Source organism: Chiroxiphia lanceolata, chromosome 2 (assembly GCF_009829145.1).
Source record: "Chiroxiphia lanceolata isolate bChiLan1 chromosome 2, bChiLan1.pri, whole genome shotgun sequence".
NCBI classification, from domain to species: domain Eukaryota; kingdom Metazoa; phylum Chordata; class Aves; order Passeriformes; family Pipridae; genus Chiroxiphia; species Chiroxiphia lanceolata.
The window spans coordinates 60,738,763-60,748,472 of NC_045638.1; the positions used below are offsets into that span (position 1 = coordinate 60,738,763).

Below are 9,710 nucleotides of genomic sequence, written 5' to 3' on the forward strand. Positions count from 1 at the left end.
ATTCAGACAAGACATAAGAAAGAAATATTTTACAATATGGATCGTGAAACACTGGAACAGGTTGCCCAGAGGAGTTACATATGTCTCCTCCCTAGAAACATTCAAGGAGCTCTCAGCAACCTGCTTTAGTTAAAACATGTCACTGTTTATGGCAGAGGGGTTGAACTAGATGGCCTTGAAAGGTCCATTCCAAACCAATGTACAGTTTCTTTAAAAACAATACCACAATTTAAAAATTGGTTTTGCTGTCTCCTGACAAGAACTTATCAAACACAAAATCCAAACCACTGCCAACATTTTAACACTATTCTCAGATCCTCCTGTACAGCTCACATTCTATTCATATAGGTCTGCACATCAATAGGCTGCCTTGCCAGAAATGTGCTGCAACATCAGAACCAGCAGTGTGAGAAGTAGGACTTTCAACTGGTGTAACTGTTTTTTACATAGCTGAATAAATACAGCTTCAAGCTTTATTAGAAGAATACAGAATAGGAATATTAGGTTGGAAAAGACTTATCACCAAGTCAAACTGCCAACTCCACCAACCATGTCTCTAAATGACACATCTACGTGCCTTGTAAGTACCTCCAGGGTTGGTGACTCAACTACTTCCCTGGGCAGCCTCTTCCAATGCTAAATAACCCTTGTGAAGAAATTTTTCCTCATATCCAATATAAACCTTCCCTGGTGCATCTTGGGGCCATTTCCCCTCGTCACATCACTTATTACCTGGGAGAGAAGACCGACCTGCACCTGACTACAATCTCCTTTCAGGCTGCCGTAGAGTCACCCCTGAGCCTCCTTTTCTCCAGGCAAAACAGACCCAGCTCCCTCAGCCACTCCTCCTAAGACTCCTTTAAGTTAATCTTCCATGCTACTGTACTTCCATATAATCCTGCTTGCAGACCTCTCAGCACTTGAAAGTTTCAACATTCTTCTTACCAGGTAGTGTCTTCACTCCTGTTGCCAACATTTTGGTGTAAAACTTGGCGGGGGGGGGGGGGGGGGGAGGGTGGCAACACCTAAGAGTAGTTTAAAAAAAAATTACTCTTAAGTCCTTAATGGTTACATCTTCAATTTTTTCAACTCTGTGTCTGCTGTGCAACACTGACACAGGTGCTGCATAAGGAAGGAACTCAAGAACTAAATGTGGAACATTAGAGCCTAAGGAAAAAGGACAAGGTTTACACACCAAGCCTTACAGAAAGAATGTTGGAAGTCTCTCTGAGTCACAGTGGTGAACAAGTTCAGTAACAAAAAAAAAAAAAAAAAAAAAATCTCAGTTATCAATGACTCTGATTCTGATCAGCAACTTTTCCTGGGAGCTACTTGACAAGTATTTAGGGGCTGATCAAATTACTAATACACATTTCTGACCAAAACCAGGTACAATCAATACAGCAACATCAGCACACTGTCAGTATTCTTAATTGGCATTTAACACTGGGACCTTTTAAAAAGCCTTCCTTGTTTTATTGCACATCTGTAAAACAATGCCATTTGCACCTAACAGATAATCTATGTTTTTCACTGATAAAATTAGTTGTCCAAGTACCTTTGTTAGATTTCAGGCAAAACTCACTATATAATGTTTCTACGCTAATAAATGATAATTACTAAATTATTCACCAATTTGACCGCAAGGTCTGACAGTAAATTGTTTGAACTATATACGGTAAGGTTCTGAAAGAGTTTGGCATGTTGGAAATGCTTCTCATATCACAAAATATATGGATACTATGTAATACTGATACAGGAAAAGAAAGCATCATGATAACCACTAAAGTCCAGAGACAGACTAGGGACCTCTGCATGAGGTTTCCCAAACAGCAATCCTCTCCACACTGATTTCAGTCCACTGATGTTTCAGAGAACGAAAAATAAAAACAACTATCAGCTGGAAGGGGCTTCAGCTCATGAAGGCCAAAAAAGCCCTCCCACAGCATCTTAGACTTATAGTCCCAGGACAACACTTCCAGTGTAACAACATGTTCTTCCACCCATTTCCCATGCCTGGGCTGGTTTAAATGTAAATTGGCAGGAGAAATGAGCCCAACTCAAGAGATTACAAGACAGAGTTACAATTTACTAAAAAGAGTAAAATAAATACAATTATACAGAGAAAACTTGGTTTGAACCCCCAAAGACAGATGGATAACCCAGCACCCAGGGACAAGAACAGAACAGTGTTTCTTAGCCCCCGTGCTGAGAACCACGTGGCCCCCATGGGTGCAGAGCAAAAGGAAAGGAAAATCTGTTGGTTCGGATGATGGTCACAGTTCTGTTGAGGTAATGATTGCAGTCCTGTCGAGAGTCGCAGTCGCATTCCTGTCGGAGTTTTGGTCCTTGTCTTGATCCGACAAAGTGGTACCAGAAGTTCCAAAACCCAAAGTTTATATATGCTCAAATTCAGGTGGGAATGCCCAGGACAGGGAGCTTCAGTATGGGTGATTTAACTCTGTGAGTCACGGGATATTTTTGGAATCTTTGACGGTCTAGGTCATTGCAGCTGCCTATAATGCCAGTCCAGTATGGCCCATTAGCAGAGATGACCCCTCAGGCTGGGTGTGAAGTGCAATGCCTCCCTGGAGGGGAGTTATCTCAGCTGAGTCGGTGGTGTGAAGACAAAGAAACATTCCCCTGCCTCACAGCATTTTTTAACACCCAGCTTGTAGCCTGAGGTGTCAGGTGTGCCCTGGGCAGCCGCTACAAACAATCCATTTATTAACAGTCTATCAGAAATTACATAGAGGGTGTAGAATATACAGTTTTGGTTATAGTCACACCATGATAAACTGATCCCAATCCCTGTAACTAGGACAATGCCCTACAGGTATATTACACATGCACAGACACCCCCACCATCTGCTGCTAAGAGCAGTTAACCTTATCAGCTGAAAGAAAAAGAGGAAAGCAACTTAGATATATCCTTTCTCACTTCAATTCTCAAAATGGACAGGCCACATCATTCTTCTCCAGACCCAGGGACTTAGCAATGCAGAACGGTGCTGAGTCACATCACAGACAGTGGTGTACAAACAGAACAAGCTGCCAGCATTATACATGGTAACATTTTCAAAGTACTAATGTCACAGTAATATCTAAGCTTTCATTATCATGATTCTCTGTATACAACAGAATTGTTTCCTTTAACCAGCTTTTCCCAATTATTTAAGTTCAAATCTACAGAAAACACAAAAACACCACCACCTGCATTATGTACAATAACAGTTGTAATCACTGCTGTCTGTATTCTTTATTATCGGCAGAATAAAACTGATGTATTTATTATTTGAAAGAACATGTATGATAAGAGAATGTTGTTTCAATATTTACTATCATAGGCATCTTTAAAAGCCCTATAAACTATACCTCTTTTAAAATGGGAAGCTATGATCAATAAGCTTGCCCTAAATTAAGACCTAGCCTAATTTCGTGCTGCACACACACTCAATACTACTTTAATCCCTAGAATATCCTTTGCTTCAAAAGAGCAGAAACAAGAGAACATAGAGCAGAAAGAGCTCTTTCTGAGTAGTTAACATCTGTAACTTTGTCACTACTTGAGGCAGTAGTGTTCTCTACTATTCATGAACATGCACGTGCCTCTGCAAAGCATAACAGCAACACTAGAAACTAGACCCTGTCACATATTTTTCATTAGTTTTCAATCTGCACTTGGTGTACAAGTACTGGAGAGACCCATCTGCCACATTTCCTGGGAAGAACTGCAATTTGCCTAGCAAGAACCCAGACCAAGCAGGTGGCTCCACAAGCTAGTGGAACTGCATCTGTGAGCAGTTAAGTAAATTAAACCATGAACATCAGCACTGTTTTGTGGGACTCGATACATACACTCAAAAATAAACATAAGGCTTTAAAAGTTATGCTTTTATTTAGACATCTTAAAGCAAGTTCAAGATAACTACCAGTGTAAATTTCCAATTTCATCTCAACATCCCATACTCAATTACACAGTGATTCAGACAAAAAGTTGCATGAATTATACAGATTTGTCCAGAAAGATCAGACCCACCTGGTAAGATACAAGTGCTGGATGCATAAACAGACCCTTATGAGTAAGAAGTGCATTGTTGCAGTTCTTACAGAATGTTCAGCCTCCAGCTATTTGTATCTCACCAATCCTCTGAGCCAAAGGGTGTACCTTTACACACACAAAAAAAGCAGTTGCCCACACACATACCCTATGGCATCCAAACCTCTTCTTAGCTAATACATCATGCTGCAAAGAGTTCCACAGTATAACTACCTTTTTGCTAAGAACTTTTTGTTAGAGCCTGCTACTCTGCAGCCACTATTTCTACCAAAATAAAAAGTAGGCACGATAGCTTGAACATAGGCAAGACCCTCCTTAGCTTCTTGTCATAGTCTGAGATTGCCCCCCCCCCCACCCCCCTCCGGGGAGCTGGGGGGACTAGAGGTGATTTGGTGCCAGGGTAGTTTTCCCTGGAGGGCCAATCACCGCTCGTCTTGTTCGTTCCTGCTGAAAAATCAGATATACACAACCGGGCGGAAGTTGTTGGCAATCAGTCTGCCTGGCTGCTGTTGTGTCTGCTGCTCTGTGTGTGTGTGTGTGTGTGAGTGTGTGTGAGAGAAGGCCAGGGGTGGCAGGACCCCTTTCTTTCCCCTCTGGGGGAGAGGGGGGCCCTGTGGCCCACAACTCTGCCTAAGCCAGGGTTGGAGGCATCATTGGAGTGAGTGTGTTTGTTGTGAAAGAGACTCACAACATAAGGTAAGTGGGAGAGAGAGGGGCAGGCCTTGAAGCCAAGCCCTCTTTCCCCCCCCACCTTTTGCAGCTAGACTGCAGAGGGGGCCTTCTTTTATTCCTCTCACTGTAAAGTGGAGGAGAGGCTCAGCATTGGAGCGGAGCCAAGTGGACGGGCAGAATGCAGCCCGGTGCCAGGGAGATAACCCCAGGTGAAATTGGAGATGGACCAGAGAGAGGCCCGGAGGATGTCCTTGCAGTGATTTAAACGGAGGGCAACCGAAAACTCGGAGGAGGAATGAAGATTCCAGGAGGCATATGTACGATAAGCTGACTGAACTACAGCAGCACAGAACCGAAGTATGAGAGAGAGAATCACACAGCAGAGATGGCACGGAAACACGGAGAAAGGACTCAGAGTTATCTTCTTGGACTTTGTGAGGAAGAAAAGACTTCAGCAAACAGTTGGAGGTTGGTGGGGGAACCTGAACACTCCCATGAGAGAGAGACCGGGTACCTATCAGCCCTGAAGGGCTTTTTCCTGGACTGAATTGAAAGAGAAGCTTAAAAGGACTGACAGAAGTGTATAATATTATATATATAGTTGCTTTTAGTTTGTATGGTATTTATTGTGTAGAATAAATGTATATACACTTCCCCTTTCCCCTACAGAAGCCTCTTGCTTCAAAGTTTTCTCTTCAGAAAGTTTATCTCTGTTGAGATAAAATTGTGGGAAGGGGTGGGGGAAGCCTGGAAATTGGATTTTGGATTTTTATGGTGGCTCAAATCACCACACTTCTCCAGATTGCTTATAACTTCTGCATCTTCTGTTCTTCCGTTTGGTAATTTCATACTTGCCTCCTTCTTCTCAGGAGGCTTGGGGGCAGGACCAGGGGAAAGAGTAAAGCACACAACACTGCAAATGTACACTTGCAATGTACTGGAGCAGTGGCATAACAGCGTTTTTCTTTTCCCAGTATTCAGTGGTTTTCAACTACTGCACAAGAAAACTGTTTTAAAAGAACCTCAAATATCCCTAAAACTGCAAATCTTAGAGGCAATCCATCTTACAGCCCACAGTAGGTCCGTATTAAATTAGGATTTCCAAATAATTTATAACCAATTTCACTTGTTATGACTCAACTTACTCTAGAAATGTGAAGTACTTCTGCATATTTGCAGGTGGCCTTCACTTTTTGTGCACTGAATAGTTCAGTACAACTGAACTCTTCTTGCTATTCATTGCTATAACCACCACCAATTAGGAAAAATATCCAGCACAAGGGGAATTAACTCTGAAAAATTACCATTTTTTAAAGGAAAATTCCTGTATGAAAGTCCAGAGTGAAGAAACAACCAGCATCATTCCATAGAAGTCTGCTTTATGAGCCTTTTATGACAACCTTCACAAACTCCTTTTGAAAAATTAAAACAGGAATATTTACTTAGGATAAAGTCTTCTCCAAATCAGACTCTCTCAAATTACTGACAAATTTGTAGTCTCATCTTCCCTTATGAAAGTCTTACTAACTATAATCATTAGTCTGTTATCTATCCTCCACAACTCTGTCATATTAGAAGAATGCAGCTGGTCAGGCATCCTCACCACCTCTCTTCAAAGTCCATATGAAGGAAATGGCCCGCACTCTTCCTAGGCTGCCCGTCCTTAGCAGCACAAGAAACAGCCACACCACTAATCAGTCTTATAAGTTACACCAAGAAGACTTTACCTGACTGCTCCACACTCCTCTCTGTAAAAGAAGGCATCTTTAATGACTTCAAACACCCACTACTCCAGTGGTGGATTACAATGGCTACCTCAGAGATGTTATTCATCTCATTTGGGGGGCACTAATTAGCATAACAACATACCTTCACAATTATTGAGTTTAATAGTTCCGTAACTCCCCCACATCATTACTAGGAGACTGATTATTTGCATGCTTATAATCCATTATTATTTAATTAAGTAAAAGCTTAAAAAAGCTCTTAGAACTCTACAAATAAGAATTAATTGAATTAACTTCTACAAACACTTGTATATTTATATTTTATCAAAGAATAAATTTCATAAGATTATTGAAGAAATTATGGAACAAAAAGGACACTACAGAGAAGTTAAACAACTCCTCAGACAGGGCACTTTAAATAACTGCTAAGATCTCCTCACTTCAGAAAATGGAAATTACATGACTGAATGAACTATGCAGCAACAAGACACTGCTGCAAAGGGATATACTTGTGAACTTTTTGTGTTTTATTACTTGAAGTCAACTGCAATTAAAACAGCAAACCTTATTTGATGCAACAACAATAAGTGGAATTCACTAAGAAATCAAAGGATTAGTTATTTACAGTCATGATACTATCCTCAGTTATTAGACATGAAACAAATATCAGGTAAGACCTTATACTGTGTGTTACCTGGGGACACCAATAGTTACTAGAAGACACTAAGCATTCCTTAAAAATAGAAACAATTTGGCAAGTAAGCCAAGAAACTACTACAAGAAACCCAAGGCTTTTCCCTAAAGCACTTATAAAGACTACTAACTGTACTCTATCCAGACAGAGCTGATTTGATTCCATAAAGCCAATGTTTAAACTAACTCTAAGATTAGACACGGTTTACAATCTGGATTCTAGGGTGAAGGGGAGGAAAAAAAATAATCAAAGCAGCTTAAATGCAAATGTACTCTCAAGGCAAGCTTACAAATCTATTTTAAATACAAAACACAGAAGATCTGCCTAAGCTTACTAGAAGTAAACACCCAATACACATTACCAAACTTCAACCTTAACAAGAAACATTTCCAAGTTACCACGAGTATGTGTTTTAGACTGCATCTGCCCCATTAACTAAGAAAATCACCTGAGCTGAAGTCTGATTTTAGATGGTAAGAAACACACCAGCATTCCTGTATTAATTCTTGTTTATGATGCCTTTCTCTTTCCATGACAGGGGAGCAATACCTCAGATACTTCATCCATGCTTTCTCTGACACTGAGAAGTGGAAGATAAAAGCTTGAAGCTGCTCAGCCCCTTCATCCCGAACAACATCACACCTGCAAGCACCAGCAGATCTTCCAGAGCAAGAGCAACTAGTCTGAGAAAAAGTCTCTGCAGAAGAGTCTTAATCCAAGCCTAAGAAACAAAACAGACTTGGAAGTCAGGACAGCAAAAGAAATGAGCTCTAGCACTACCTTACAGTAGTCCTGAGCAAACAGAACTATTACCTATGCTACAGTTGCTACTACTTCCCTAATCACCCAACTGCTAGTTTTAAGTCAGCTTCTTCAAGCACTGCCAAGCATGCATGCACACAAACTGATGTGGCTTAGAGACTATTTACTCAGCTTCTTGAGCAGACTTCACAGCTTCCCCTGAACTCCAAGAGGCCACAACACTCAGGGCAGCTCTGTCAGCTTGGTTGTGGGCATCTTGTTCAGACCGTTGATAACCTGTCTCATATGTTACATACACACACCACGTCACTCACTCTGAAGTATTTCTAATGCTCTCCAAATGAGTTTCCCATTTCACAACTGCTAATTCTCTGCAGAGCATTCATAAAAATACTTAAGTCTTAATATATGAGTACAGTTTCCTTGCATCTGTTCCATTTCATTAAATCACTACATGCTTGTAAGGTCTTATTATACAGCCACCCACACAATCCCCCAAAATGCCCCTAACTTTTGAAATTATTAGGGATGTTACGGGCATTTTAAGTATTCTGGCAGTGCCAAAGTAAGCAAGAGCTGGATCAGTTTAAGAGCCTTTAGCACCACAAGCTATACTACTACATTAAAATACTGAGACATGTCAAGCAGCCAAAGGGTTCTCTTTTTACTATGTAGACATTAACATTCCAGAAAGAGAGTGCATCCTGAAAGAGAGCTAGCTAGAAAAAAAGTAATAAGAAATTAAGTTTCAAGAAGCAACAATATATGAAGAGCCAAGCCAACAGTTTTGTGATTAACACTTTAGGAACTGTGATTTGACACTACACAGCACCACCTAAAGCCTTCTGAAAGCTTTGAAAAGAAAGTAAATCTCTGTATCCACTGAAGTTTTATGCATCCCTCTTGTCCTTGCCTAAGCACTAATTCACAAGTTTTATCCACTGCTTAATAAAAAAAACCCCTCCGTCTAAAATATGATCTCCCAAAAAGCCCTTCAGTTGAAAAAACTTTAGAAGTGACTGCTACTGTGAACTTGTTCGCTACTAGTGAGAATAATCACTTAACTGTTCTAATATTAGTCATTTATTTTTAGCAGAGAGAAAGAGGAGTGCTAGAATGACTTACTAAGATGCATACCATAAGCATACAGTAGGCAACAAATCCCCATTAAGAACCATTAAGTTTTTCAAAATCTGCACACTACCCAAAGCAGGTAAAAGAAAACAGCTCTGAAGCACCTGCTGAAATGCACCAGCTCCATACTGAGTACACAGGCTTACACAGTGTTTTGAGCTCAGCTTCCTGAAGCCAAAATGCTCACCTCTCAATCACAAAGTTATTGAAACCAGCCAAACCAATTCAGGGATAACTCAAGAAATTTGTGCCTGCCAACAAGATTACTTAGTGTGCTGCACAGACGTCCTCCTCCTGCAGACTGGCAAACTGACAAAAAACACCTCAGTTTTGTTGAGGCTGGAACTCCATTACTATCACACTGACAAGTTCATGAAAAGGGGAGTGTGTTTGCTTGTGTGGAGGTTGTGTTTTCTTCTGGGGAGGGAGGAATAGGGGCTTTTTCTTTCCATAAAATGTTAGCATTTTAAAGAATACAGTGATTGAGTACAAACTTGCAGCTAAAGTGAGCTCCTCCTTTAAAGTTCTCTCACAAATACTCAATGTCCTCTAGACCCTGAAGTCTCAAAGAGCTCAAGTTGCCCAGCACATAAGAGTTATGTCTTCCAAAGGACGTACAGAACCAGGAAAACTTCAATCCGCCAGACGTCTTCAACTACAT

General features: G+C 40.8%; 1 protein-coding gene across 4 annotated transcripts in view; it reads right to left on the minus strand.

Moving 5' to 3' along the window:
* The window catches only part of NAA16 (N-alpha-acetyltransferase 16, NatA auxiliary subunit), a 65,746-nt gene that overhangs the window by 55,200 nt on the left and 836 nt on the right, over positions 1–9,710 (minus strand). The window lies entirely within an intron of this gene.